Source organism: Pseudophryne corroboree, chromosome 1, assembly GCF_028390025.1.
Source record: "Pseudophryne corroboree isolate aPseCor3 chromosome 1, aPseCor3.hap2, whole genome shotgun sequence".
Taxonomy (NCBI): domain Eukaryota; kingdom Metazoa; phylum Chordata; class Amphibia; order Anura; family Myobatrachidae; genus Pseudophryne; species Pseudophryne corroboree.
In genome coordinates, this window is record NC_086444.1 from 1,068,692,629 (window position 1) to 1,068,706,097 (window position 13,469).

The 13,469-nt window shown below is 46.2% G+C and overlaps 1 protein-coding gene across 1 annotated transcript in view; it reads right to left on the reverse strand.

Annotated features, from left to right (window-relative positions):
- NIPAL1 (NIPA like domain containing 1) overlaps positions 1-13,469 on the reverse strand; it is a 50,402-nt gene that overhangs the window by 11,739 nt on the left and 25,194 nt on the right. The gene's annotated exons all lie outside the window — the stretch shown is intronic.

Here is a 13,469-nt window from a genome sequence, read left to right on the forward strand (position 1 = left end):
AAAAATACAGACTTTATATTGATTTTGGAGGCTGTACTTATCCTAGCTCTGAGAAAGCACAGACGGGTGTCATATAATATTCAGAATGTCAATATGGTCTCAATGATTACAAAGGTGTTATGTCGACACTGCCTGAATGTAGACATTGTGAATGTCATCAGTCAGCTTGTCGACATAGGGTTTTCCATGCATATAATCCTAACCACAGCCTAATCCTAACGGCAGCATAATGCAAACCCCAATGGAAGCCTAACCTTAACCCTAACTCTGGCATGACCTGTCAACATTGTGCCTGTCAACTTTTACAATATCGACAATAAATCCAAAATGTTGACAATTTTATTACATATCGCACAGACAGCTCTAGCAACAAGCCTTCGTTTACAGCATCCAGCTACTTCCTGCTTTGCTGCCATAATTGTTATAGCTTGTAATGACTGTTTAAAAAGCTGTCTGATATAGTATTACAGATTATGCTTTCCTTTGTTAATTTAACTTATTACTGATATTTAAATTGTGGTACAGTGCTTTAAAAGTTTAGAGGGCTGCCCAATTTAGCCCTCTGAAGCATATCAGGTTGCCTGTCACTGGTTTAGAATGTCTGATTGCAACAATGGTCCAAACCAGGGCCAGTGCTAGGGTGTTCGGTGTCCCCCTGTAAACTATGAATTTGCGCCCTCCCATATTTCACAAAGCGTCAGCGCATGCCTTTGGCGCGCGCCGGGAAAAGGGGTGCAGTCTCACAAGAAAGGGTCATGACCACAGAATAGTACCCCCATTTAAAATTACGCCACACAGTAGCACAAACTTATTCACCTTATACGTAATGCCCCACCCGTAGTAGTAGCTTCCTTATATGTAATGCCCCCCAGTAGTAGTATCGTCCTTATACATAATGCACCCCCAGTAGTAGTGCAGCACTAACGATCTAGGGGAGCCGATCTGACCCTCACGGGAACGTGCATCGGATCGGATCGTAATGTAAACACATCCAAAATGCCCGATTTCACCCAAAATATCGTCCCGAATGCCCGAAATTGTATGATATCGGGCATTATCGTTCTAGTGCAGGGATGGGGAACCTTTTTTCTACCAAGGGTCATTTGGATATTTATAAAATACTTTGGGGGCCATATAAAAATTATCAACTTAAAAATGAGCCTGCCCCCCAGTAGTTATGCCCCCAGTATATATACCGCCAGTCAGTTGTTATGCCCCAGTAGATATGCCCCCAGTCACTTGTTATGCCCCATTAGATATGCCCCCAGTCACTTGTTATGCCCCATTAGATATGCCCCCCTAGTAGCGCCGCTTACACACATACATTAAAAGAAAGAAAAACAATACTCACCAGCCCCGCTCCTGCTTCTGGACCATTGCCCTCCACCTGGCCGTCTACTCCTCAGAACTGTGGGAGAGACGTCATGACATCTCTCCCATAGCACCGCACAGCCGCACACGCACACTGCCAGAGACGGAAGCTGGAGCTCAGGAGTGAGCTCCTGCCTCCGGCTACTGCTGAGGGGAAGAAGCCGGGCGCCCGCTAGTAACAAAATCTCAGCGGGTGCCCGACATCTCCCTCGGTTAGGTGAGCCTGGCCGGGCCGGATCAAGTGGCTCTGCAGGCCTTATACGGCCCGCGGGCCTGAGGTTCCCCACCTCTGTTCTAGTGTATGGGGCCCTTTATATGTAATGCCCAACCAGTAGTAGTAGCGCTCTTATACGTAATGCTCCCCCCAGTAGTAGGGTCCTCATACGCAATGTCCCCCCCAGTAGTAGTAGCATCGTTATACGTAACGCCCCCCCCAGTAATAGTAGCGTTCTTATTCGTAATGCCCCCCAGTAGTAGCGTCCTTATATGTAATGCCCGCTCCCCCAATAGTAGCGTCCTTATACGTAATGCCCCCCAGTAGTAGTAGCAGCGTCCTTACATGTAATGTCCCCCCAGTAGTAGTAGCGTCCTTACATGTAATGTCCCCCCAGTAGTAGTAGCGTCCTTACATGTAATGCCCCCTCCAGTAGTAGCGTCCTTATATGTAATGCCCCCCAGTAGTAGTAATGTCCTTACATGTAATGTTACCCCAGTAGTAGTAGCATCCTTACATGTAATGTCCCCCTAGTAGTAGTAGCGTCCTTACATGTAATGTCCCCCCAGTAGTAGTAGCGTCCTTACATGTAATGCCCCCTCCAGTAGTAGTAGCGTCCTTACATGTAATCCCCCCCAGTAGTAGTAGCGTCCTTACATGTAATGTCCCCCCAGTAGTAATAGCGTCCTTACATGTAATCCCCCCCAGCAGTAGTAGCGTCCTTACATGTAAAATCCCCCCAGTAGTAGTAGCGTCCTTACATGTAATGCCTCCCCCAGTAGTAGTAGCGTCCTTACATGTAATGTCCCCCCAGTAGTAGTAGCGTCCTTACATAAAATCTCCCCCAGTAGTAGTAGTGTCCTTACATGTAATGTCCCCCCAGTAGTAGTAGCGTCCTTACATGTAATGTCCCCCCAGTAGTAGTAGCGTCCTTACATGTAATGCTCTCCCCAGTAGTAGTAGTGTCCTTACATGTAATGCCCCCCCCAGTAGTAGTAGTGTCCTTACATGTAATGTCCCCCAGTAGTAGTAGCGTCCTTACATGTAATGTCCCCCCAGTAGTAGTAGCATCCTTACATGAAATCTCCCCCAGTAGTAGTAGTGTCCTTACATGTAATGCCCCCCCCCAGTAGTAGTAGTGTCCTTACATGTAATGCCCCCCCCAGTAGTAGTAGTAGTAGTGTCCTTACATGTAATGTCCCCCAGTAGTAGTAGCGTCCTTACATGTAATGTCCCCCCAGTAGTAGTAGCATCCTTACATGAAATCTCCCCCAGTAGTAGTAGTGTCCTTACATGTAATGCTCCCCCCAGTAGTAGTAGTGTCCTTACATGTAATGCCCCCCGCCCCAGTAGTAGTAGTAGTAGTAGCGTCCTTACATAAAATCTCCCCCAGTAGTAGTAGTGTCCTTACATGTAATGTCCCCCCAGTAGTAGTAGCATCCTTACATGTAATGTCCCCCCAGTAGTAGTAGCGTCCTTACATGTAATGCTCTCCCCAGTAGTAGTAGTGTCCTTACATGTAATGCCCCCCCCAGTAGTAGTAGTGTCCTTACATGTAATGCCCCCCCCAGTAGTAGTAGTGTCCTTACATGTAATGTCCCCCCAGTAGTAGTAGCGTCCTTACATGTAATGCTCTCCCCAGTAGTAGTAGTGTCCTTACATGTAATGTCCCCCAGTAGTAGTAGCGTCCTTACATGTAATCCCCCCAGTAGTAGTAGCGTCCTTACATGTAATGTCCCCCCAGTAGTAGTAGCGTCCTTACATGTAATGCTCTCCCCAGTAGTAGTAGTGTCCTTACATGTAATGTCCCCCAGTAGTAGTAGCGTCCTTACATGTAATGTCCCCCCAGTAGTAGTAGCGTCCTTACATGTAATGTCCCCCCAGTAGTAGTAGCGTCCTTACATGTAGTGCTCTCCCCAGTAGTAGTAGTGTCCTTACATGTAATGTCCCCCAGTAGTAGTAGCGTCCTTACATGTAATGTCCCCCCAGTAGTAGTAGCGTCCTTACATGTAATGTCCCCCCAGTAGTAGTAGCGTCCTTACATGTAATGTCCCCCCAGTAGTAGTAGCGTCCTTACATGTAATGTCCCCCCAGTAGTAGTAGCGTCCTTACATGTAATGCTCTCCCCAGTAGTAGTAGTGTCCTTACATGTAATGTCCCCCAGTAGTAGTAGCGTCCTTACATGTAATGTCCCCCCAGTAGTAGTAGCATCCTTACATGAAATCTCCCCCAGTAGTAGTAGTGTCCTTACATGTAATGCCCCCCCCCCAGTAGTAGTAGTAGTAGTGTCCTTACATGTAATGTCCCCCAGTAGTAGTAGCGTCCTTACATGTAATGTCCCCCCAGTAGTAGTAGCATTCTTACATGAAATCTCCCCCAGTAGTAGTAGTGTCCTTACATGTAATGCTCCCCCCAGTAGTAGTAGTGTCCTTACATGTAATGCTCCCCCCAGTAGTAGTAGTGTCCTTACATGTAATGCCCCCCGCCCCAGTAGTAGTAGTAGTAGTGTCCTTACATGTAATGTCCCCCAGTAGTAGTAGCGTCCTTACATGTAATGCCCCCCCCAGTAGTAGTAGTAGTAGTAGTAGTAGTGTCCTTACATGTAATACTCCCCCCAGTAGTAGTAGTGTCCTTACATGTAATGCCCTCCCCCCCAGTAGTAGTAGTAGTAGTAGTAGTGTCCTTACATGTAATGCTCCCCCCAGTAGTAGTAGTGTCCTTACATGTAATGTCCCCCAGTAGTAGTAGCATCCTTACATGTAATGTCCCCCCAGTAGTAGTAGCATCCTTACATGAAATCTCCCCCAGTAGTAGTAGTGTCCTTACATGTAATCTCCCCCAGTAGTAGTAGTGTCCTTACATGTAATGCCCCCCCACCAGTAGTAGTAGTGTCCTTACATGTAATGTCCCCCCAGTAGTAGTAGCGTCCTTACATGTAATGCTCCCCCCAGTAGTAGTAGTGTCCTTACATGTAATGCCCCCCCCCAGTAGTAGTAGTACTAGCGTCCTTACATGTAATGCCCCCCCCCAGTAGTAGTAGTGTCCTTATATGTAATGCTCCCCCCAGTAGTAGTAGTGTCCTTACATGTAATGCCCTCCCCCCAGTAGTAGTAGTGTCCTTACATGTAATGTCCCCCAGTAGTAGTAGCGTCCTTACATGTAATGCCCCCCCCCCCAGTAGTAGTAGTAGTAGTAGTGTCCTTATATGTAATGCTCCCCCCAGTAGTAGTAGTGTCCTTACATGTAATGCCCTCCCCCCAGTAGTAGTAGTAGTAGTAGTGTCCTTACATGTAATGTCCCCCCAGTAGTAGTAGCGCCCTTACATGTAATGCTCCCCCCAGTAGTAGTAGCGTCCTTACATGTAATGCCCCCCCCCAGTAGTAGTAGTAGTAGTAGCGTCCTTACATGTAATGCCCCCCCCCAGTAGTAGTAGTAGTAGCGTCCTTACATGTAATGCTCCCCCCAGTAGTAGTAGCGTCCTTACATGTAATGCCCCCCCCAGTAGTGGTAGTAGTAGTAGTAGCGTCCTTACATGTAATGCCCCCCCCCCAGTAGTAGTAGTAGTAGCGTCCTTACATGTAATGCTCCCCCCAGTAGTAGTAGCGTCCTTACATGTAATGTCCCCCCAGTAGTAGTAGCGTCCTTACATGTAATGCTCCCCCCAGTAGTAGTAGTGTCCTTACATGTAATGCCCCCCCCAGTAGTAGTAGCGTCCTTACATGTAATGCCCCCCACCCCAGTAGTAGTAGTAGTAGTGTCCTTACATGTAATGTCCCCCAGTAGTAGTAGCGTCCTTACATGTAATGTCCCCCAGTAGTAGTAGCGTCCTTACATGTAATGTCCCCCAGTAGTAGTAGCGTCCTTACATGTAATGTCCCCCCAGTAGTAGTAGCGTCCTTACATGTAATGCTCCCCCCAGTAGTAGTAGCATCCTTACATGTAATGTCCCCCAGTAGTAGTAGCGTCCTTACATGTAATGTCCCCCCAGTAGTAGTAGCGTCCTTACATGTAATGTCCCCCCAGTAGTAGTAGCATCCTTACATGTAATGCCCCCCACAGTAGTAGTAGTGTCCTTACATGTAATGCCCTCCCCCCAGTAGTAGTAGTGTCCTTACATGTAATGTCCCACAGTAGTAGTAGCATCCTTACATGTACTGTCCCCCCAGTAGTAGTAGTGTCCTTACATGTAATGCCCCCCCCAGTAGTAGTAGTAGTAGCGTCCTTACATGTAATGCCCCCCGCCCCAGTAGTAGTAGTAGTGTCCTTACATGTAATGTCCCCCAGTAGTAGTAGCGTCCTTACATGTAATGTCCCCCAGTAGTAGTAGCAGCGTCCTTACATGTAATGCTCCCCCCAGTAGTAGTAGCATCCTTACATGTAATGCCCCCCACAGTAGTAGTAGTGTCCTTACATGTAATGTCCCCCAGTAGTAGTAGCGTCCTTACATGTAATGTCCCCCCAGTAGTAGTAGTGTCCTTACATGTAATGTCCCCCAGTAGTAGTAGTGTCCTTACATGTAATGTCCCCCAGACTTCTTGTCTGGAGAAATGCAGGACTTGGGGAGTGGACTGAAAGTCGGTTGCATTAAAAATATGTATCAAAGCTTATGATATCAGATACCGGGCGTGACATAGCAAGCATTTTGGTTGTGATACATCCCACCATTCTTCGCAAGCATGATAGCATTTATAAACGCTATTTTCTTGAAAAAATATCAAAAAGAAGCTCTTGCAGTAAGAGCCGTCCATTGCAATGATAGGACTTCAGGATTTATGACCCTGAGTCCTATCTGCACATGCGTGGCCTGACATGCGTGCCACAGGGGGTGCTGGGGCACAGTGGGGAAATGCGATATGGCAACCCACCTCATCCAAGTCGCAGGGGTATATTTACTAAAGGTCGATTTTGATAGATTTTTTTCTATTATATCAGATCGATTTACGTTGGGCTTCCAGGGTTAAAAACACATTTACTTGCAGATTATTTTTTTATATAAAATTTTAAACGTTAGTAAATGTGCGTTATAACCCTGGAAGCCAAACATCGATTAAGATCTAATTAAATCGGTCTAAAATCAATCAAAATCGACCTTTAGCAGATATATTCCCCGGAATCTATCGCATTCCAGGACTTGGTGCATATGGTGTAAGTAACCAAACCTCTGAAAACTGCAATTTTGGTGGTTTGGTGTCAACCTTGGTGCATCTGTGAGTAGAGTTGCGGCTCTTGTTTTTAATTGATATAGACCTATAGGCCCCTATTCAGCATGGATCGCAGTTGTACAAAAATCGCAATCCAGCTATTCTTGTACTACTGCGCATGAGCTGCGTCTGCATGGCTAGCAAAGTACGATCGCATACCGGAGGGATTCCCTCACACTTTGAATGTCAATGGGAAGGGGGGTGAATGGGGTGGCAATGGGCCATTGCAGGGGCATCCACGATTGAAAAAAAAGGCAGGGGGCATCCACAGTTGCTGCAACCACAGTTAAATTGACCGGCCAGCATGCTGGGTGGCCTTGTCTGCGCTGGGTAGCCCCCAGTATGCTATAGAAACGATTGCAGATTCTGCTAAAATCCAACCTGAATCAGGTACACAGGGTAGTACAACAAGAAATGGGGAGGAGGTTTCACATGCAGAAAGATGAAGCTGACCAGACTTGGGGGTCTATTTAGTAAAAAATGCTAAAAGTTGGAGTAAAATATTGTCCTGTTTTTCTGCTTACTGTCTACGTTCATCCTCCACCAAGCTGCGGAACTGTAATAGCCGCCACCACTCCCAAATACTTTGTCCTCTATCAGCCATGTGATAAGGTGATGCATTTTACAGTTTTACATTCTACTGTAATGCTATCACCACATGTTCGGCATGGCAAACAATGCTGTATGTATTATAGGGAATGACACATTGCATACTGTGAATAACACATCAGCAGTGAAATCAGAGGTCAGTGACTGAAAACATGAAAAATACTCAGCTCATGGCCTTGTACGCATAGATTTCCATTGCAGATAAACTATGGCATACATTATTTATTTATAGAGTGGCAGCAATTTCCGTGAGCTCTATAAAAATTACAGTTTTAGGGGCACATTTAATAATTATTGGGTCCTAGACCCTATCATTATTTATATTTGCAGCAATACAAATGTATAGTTCATCTGGATGTATTAATAATCACCCACTGCGACAGGGGATCCAAAGGGAGCCTGTACATGTGGTAAACAATCATTTCCCATTGTCACATATTGCGGTGTCAAAAAATGATTTTGTATGCCTAGTTATCAAAATTCTCTTGCCAGTGTACACACCTAAAGATATACGTATCTGTCCAATCTGGCTGGTTGGAACGAAATTCCAGTAATGTTTGGGAGCAAGTGACAAATAACAATTTGCTCCCAAACACTTGAAAACGGACAAAAATGGTCGTTTGGATAAATTGGTTAAATCAAACAGATTTATCAAATTTGTCTGAATTACCATTTTTGTCTGTTTTCCAATGTTTGGAAGCAAGTAACTGATTGTCACTTGCTCCTTCCTATAGATTACCGGATTTTCCTTCCAAGTACCAGACAAATTGGACAGAAATATCTCTAGGTGTGTACCCATCTTTACTGGCTCCATCTGATATGTTTTACAGCAGGGTAGCCAATGAGATTGCACTGGGACCCCATGCAGAGGCGATCAGCTAGATTAAAGGGCCCCATACACTAGAGCGATTATGCCCGATTTCAGGCCAATTCGGGCATTCGGCCCGATATATTGGGTGAAATCAGGCATTTTTAAGGTGTCTCCGGGCCGATCCGATGCGCGTTCCTGTGAGCATCAGATCCTCCAGATTGAATGTGCTGCACATTCAATCTGGTCCGACCTGGGGGCATGGCTGGGATCGCCCAGGATACATCGGATGCAAAAGGACAGCATCTGATGTATCCTGGGCGATCCTGCCCCCCGGGAGGCTGCCGGGGTGATCGCCTGTGATCGCCTCCGACATGAGGTCGGACAAGTGTATGGGGCCCTTAAGGACGGGTCACTGGGACACAAATCCTGCCACTGGTGCACATAAAAGGGGAAGGTGCACAATCTAGGACCCATGCCTCTCACACATGGCATCAGAGTAAGCAGCTTGCAGCGTTTTCCATTCTGCCTGAGGAGAGATCACACCAGCGTCAAACGTAGGATTTCTAGAGGGAGGTTTCCAAATGCAATCCACAATCTCCCGCTCTGCAGAACATTGCAGCAAGTGTGGGAGTCTGAGGGAGCCGCAGAAGACACTAGTACCGACCCTGGAACATATACTGTATGTGCACATTAAACGCTGGATAGTGTATGGAATACAGTGTTAATATTTAACACTATGGATGGTCTATAGCAGTGATGGGGAACCTTTGGCACTCCAGCTGTTGTTGAACTACACATCCCAGCATGCCCTGCTACAGTATTGTTATTTGGACATGTTAAAACTGTAGCAGGGCATGCTGGGCTGTGTAGGTCAACAACAGCTGGAGTGCCAAAGGTTCCCCATCACTGGTCTATAGTATAGACTCCTAGTAAAGCTCCTGTCTCTTCTTCCTGGCCGCTACTCTCTAGTCCAGTGCACCGATTGAGCACTCACAGCCACACACACAGCAAGCTTGGTAGAAGAAGCTGTTATCATTAGGCATATGCAGCAGCTCTGCTCTGTCCATTAAACAGCATTTTGTGGCAGCAGCTCTAGTAATAGTATTATGCTATTGTTATCATTTCAGCCACTGGCCAATAAGAAGGGGGTTTCCGGACAACCAGAACCCCCCCCCCCCCCCCCCCCCCTCCCTGTGTTTGCCTATGCACACCGTTATCAAAATCCTATCAAACTATAAATCAGGTTAACTGTCACTTTTAAAATACTTATGCAGTATATATAGATATACTTTTACTTTTCTTTAACCATTTTTGAACTAAATTATCTTGGTTAGGAAATGTAAAAGGTGTAATAAACACAAATACAAGAGCAGTTTCTCAGGAAAAAATAATAAATCACAGTAATAAAGAGAAGTAAAGGTACAGTAAGTGTAAGGCATGACAAAATTAATGATGCTTTTAACAATTTCCCACTTTGAAATAAGTAGCCCTGAAGAGAGCATAACATCAGAATGACAAGGAGCATGATGAAATAGCAAGAACAGTAGCGTAAAAAGAATCATATTGTAAATAATCCTGCATGCATTAGTTCTGTTGCTCACAGGTTTGCCCAGTTACTTTGTCTGAGGGGCATTTAGGGGCATGTGAGGGACATGTAATTGGCATGTGGGGTGGTCAACTATGGGATTGATGTATCAAGCAGTGGAAAGAGATCCAGTGGAGAAGTTTCCTATAGCAACCAGATGGCTTCTACCTATCATTGTATAAAATGTACTTAATAAACCCTCGTCAAAACTCTTTTCACTGCTTGATACATCAACCCCTCTTTATATTACGTATAATTTAACATATTACTCATTAATTAGAGACAATGTACTAAATGGCAGTCATTGGGATGCTTTGCATACTGTACTGCAGTCACTGGGATACTGGGCCTAATTCAGACCTGATCGTAGCAGCAACTTTGTTAGCAGATGGGCAATACCATGTGCACTGCAGGGGGGCAGATATAACATGTGCAGAGAGAGTTAGATCTGGGTGAGGTGTGTTGAAACTGAAAATAGGATTTTAATTACCTTGAGAATGGCAAGAGAGACACAGAGATCAGAGCCAACCCAACACACAGCGCTTACATATCAACGCCCACTGTGTACTGTAATAGTTACACAGATCTAATTCACCGCCTCCCTTCCTTCTACAACCACCTGGTACTGCACAGGATAGCTGGAGTTGCTTGGAGGGACAGCTCTGTCAGCATCTGTGTACAGGAACTGCAGGCAGGAAAATGGCGCTGAACGCTGCTGGGTCCGCTCTGATGAGCAGCTCCGCCCCTTGAAGATGGCGCGTCTTCCCGCACAAATTCTTTATACTGGCCTGAGGACTCCGTCGCAAGACGGGGGATTCCGTCCCCTGTTGAGCGTCTGAGTACGGAGGATTGTGACGCTAGCCTGGGGATTCAGTCTTCGGTTAGCGTCTGTGACCAGTGTAGGGTATTAAGACGCTGGCTCAGGACGCCCCTCAAAGCGACAACACTGTGTGCCGCTGAGCCTTCCCGGAGCGCAGCCACTCAGAGCTGCGCTCCTACCCTTGTGCCGCCATATCTTGCCTCTTCAGATCTTCTGGCTCTGTAAGGGGGTGGCGGCATGCTGCCGGGGTGAGCGATCCCCTGTGGCGGGGAACGTTCGATCCCCTCAGGAGCTCAGTGTCCTGTCAGCGGCGATAGTGGCTCAGACCCTGCAGGGCGGATACTACTCTCCCCCTTAGTCCCTTGAAGCAGGGAGGCTGTTGCCAGCAGCCTTCCTGTAAATTAATAAACTCTAAAATAAACCTTTACTATAGAAGCTCAATGAGCTCCCGTAACTGTGACCGGCTCCTCCGGGCACATTTTCTAAACTAGGTCTGGTAGGAGGGGCATAGAGGGAGGAGCCAGCCCACACTCTCAAACTGTTAAAGTGCCAATGGCTCCTAGTGGACCCGTCTATACCCCATGGTACTACCATAGCATCCTCTAGGACGTAAGAGAAATCTAAATTGCAGTGTAAAAATAAAGCAGCCAGTATTTACCCTGCACAGAAACAATATAACCCACCCAAATCTAACTCTCTCTGCACGTTATATCTGCCTCACCTGTAGTGCACATGGTTTTGCCTATCTGGTAACAATGTTGCTGCTATGATTAGGTCTGAATTAGGTCCACTGTGTGTAGAGGTGTTTCCTAACTGGATTTGAAAGAATTTCAGTGAAGCTTTCCCAGGTGGTACAGAGTTGGTGTAAGCAGCCCTTTCTGTAAGGAAGATTCCACCTAGTCCGTATGGAACATTATGAAAACGTTTCTCTTGAAGTAGGACAAGAGGCCCTCTGTGTGTACATTTAGAGGACTCTTCTCCTTGCCTGGGCTAACCCATCTCCCAGCACATGTCACACCATGACATCAAGGATTGGGGTCCGCAAGCAGAGCACTGAGCACCCTCCAATTGAAGTACAGTTGGCACCGGGGCACCAGCACCACTTGCATGCCACTAGTTACGGCTCTGGTTTTCTATCTCCCCTGGCAGTCACTAGGATTCTCTGTGTGCTGGGTGGAAGTTACTGGGATTCTCTGTGTACTGGATGGCAGTCACTGGGATGCTCTTTGTACAAAGTGGCAATCAGTGGGATGTTCTGTGTGCAGGGTCGCAGTCACTGGGATGCTCTATGTACTGGGTGGAAGTCACTGGAATGCTCTGTGTACTGAGTGGAAGTCACTGGAATGCTCTGTGTACTGTGTGTTGGTCTCTGGGATGCTCTGTCTACTGTGTGGCTATCACTGGGATGCGCTGTCTACTGTGAGATGGTCACTGGGATGTTCTTTGTACTATATAGCGGCCAGTTGGATGCTCTGTGAACTGTATGCTGGTATATCTTTTTGACAATTTTAGTAGTAAGGTTCCCCACAGCAGTTGCTCGGGGACCTCCACAAACCTTAATCCAGCCCTGTGTCTTGACAAAGACTAGCTCACACTATGTGCAAGCATAGGTTTGAAAACATGTGCAAGTACACGCTGCCGGAGAGGTATCTAAAATTCAAAGATCTCCCAGTAGTAATAGTCTTGTGTCCCCAGACCTGTTAGATCTTCAACCTTCTATCTAACTCGCCCAATTTGGCTGCACTATAGTATAGTCTATAATAGAAACAGTCTGATTGGTCGGTATAAGCAGAACCTCTTCCAGTCCTTGGGTTTCATAAATCTCCCCCTGATGCACCTACAAATAATGTGGTCCTGTGCATGTTACAATGAGAGCATGGCGCATACAGCACTAGGATAAAAGGTGCCTGACCTAAGAGGTACGGACACCGTAAATCACACAATTATTTTTCATGTGCACTTAAAGGGTTTTATTGAAATAAAGCGCACGTAGATTATTCTGATTATTTTTTTTATAATTAATAAACAATAATAGTTATCAATATGTCAAAACAATGAGACACTGCAAATATCGATGGGCAAATTGAACTTCTGAAATTTGGCACAAATTTCAAAGATTTGCTTTCTGCCAAAACGTAGTCAATTATTAACAGAATCAGGCCAACCATTGTATGGGCATGAACACAGCTACAGTATAGGTTTATAAAAGACAATTACAGCTCCTGGACACTAACTGATCTTAGATTATGCTAGGGGAAACTGTGTGTGAATCCTCTTGGTGAATATTATTATCCCAGAACTACCGTACACATACAGTATGTGTACACCGCAGCTCTGCCCAGCCGTGTAACCAGTTCTGCAGCCTACAGAACCTGATGTAGCTTTTCCACTATTGTATATTTATTTTTAGCTCTTTTCACACCCTCCTTATGGGCGGGATGTACTAATGTACATCGCCGCCCTGCGCCACGTTGCTGATCGCATATGTACTTACATATGCGATCAGCATTGCGGAGGACAGCTCTTCCGATAAGAGCTGTCCTCCGCGATGCACAGCGGCAGCCTGACTTCCGGGATTCGGCCCCAGGAGTCAGTCTGCGCATGCGCAGATCGGATCCCTCACACAGCGCCGCGGAGAGAAGCCCATAGGCTTCTATGAACTATCGCCAGCTAAAGCTGGCGAACCCCGCCGCGGCGCTGACCTGCCGGCCGGGGGATGGTACATCAGGAAAATGCGGTAAACAGGGTTTACCGCATTTTCCGCTTAGTACATCCCGCCAAAGGTCACACACACACATATATATATATATATATATATATATATAGTTGTTTTCTATACTTGTCATTGCAGCCATTAC